At 34.5% G+C, this 1,015-nt stretch overlaps 1 non-coding gene across 1 annotated transcript; it reads left to right on the forward strand.

Moving 5' to 3' along the window:
• The first annotated feature begins 247 nt into the window (after nt 1-247).
• Nucleotides 248-354, forward strand: LOC128592585 (U6 spliceosomal RNA). Its single transcript, XR_008381939.1, has one exon. It is a non-coding gene; the product is annotated as a U6 spliceosomal RNA (small nuclear RNA).
• The last annotated feature ends 661 nt before the right edge of the window (nt 355-1,015 follow it).

Below are 1,015 nucleotides of genomic sequence, written 5' to 3' on the forward strand. Positions count from 1 at the left end.
AAATTGGTAAACAGCTCAGACTTTGAAATCATATTATCTAGGTTGGAATCTTAATTCAACTGATTATAACACAGGCGACCTTAGGAAAGTTACTTTATTTCACGAAGATTCCGTTTTCTCATTTATAAAATACTGATATTGGTTGTACCTATCTCATGAAAACATCATGAAAAGTAAGTGAAATAATCCTTTTGAGGTGTTTAACACAATGCCTAGCAAATAACGATTGTTCAAAGAATGTTAGATGGTGCTCGCTTCAGTAGCACATAGACAGGAATTGGAATGCTGTAGAGGAGATTAGCATGGCCCCTGTGTAAGGATGCCACCCAAATTCGTGAAGTGCTCCATATTTTTTTGATCCAGCAATCCCACTACTGGGTATATTACCCAAAGGATAAAAGATAATTTTATAAAACACCAACTGCATTCAAATGTTTCCAATAGCACAATTCATAATTGCAAAGATGTGGAAACAATCCAACTGCCCATCAAGACATGAATAGATTTAAAAGTTGTGGTATACGCATACTACGGAGGACTACTTACCCATTAAAAAAAAAGATACTCTGGTATCTTTTGTGATGATCCAGATGGATCTGGAAATCATTTTCCTAAGAGAAACATGTACTCAAGAAGAAGCACATGTACTCAATACCAAATTGGAACTAATGGATCAACACTTAAGTGCACATATAGAAGCAAATCTCAGTGCAAATCTGGAGAGAAAAGAGGAGGGTATTAGTAAACTCACGTCTATTGGGGTGAAGGGCATATTTACAACTTTGACTCAATCTGTACAAAAACAAAATATGTAGACAAAACATGTTTACCTCCTAATATTCTGAAATTAAAAAAAAAAAAAACCTAAGAAAAAAAGACCATGTTAGATGTTATCTGTAAAATACTCCCAAATGCATGGAAATTCTTCTAAAATCCCCAGTGTATTTGTGTGTGTGTGAGTGTGTGTGTGTGTGTGTGTGTGTGTGTATTTCAAGATATTTTCACATTTATTTAA

Source organism: Nycticebus coucang, chromosome 1 (genome assembly GCF_027406575.1).
Source record: "Nycticebus coucang isolate mNycCou1 chromosome 1, mNycCou1.pri, whole genome shotgun sequence".
NCBI classification, from domain to species: Eukaryota; Metazoa; Chordata; class Mammalia; order Primates; family Lorisidae; genus Nycticebus; species Nycticebus coucang.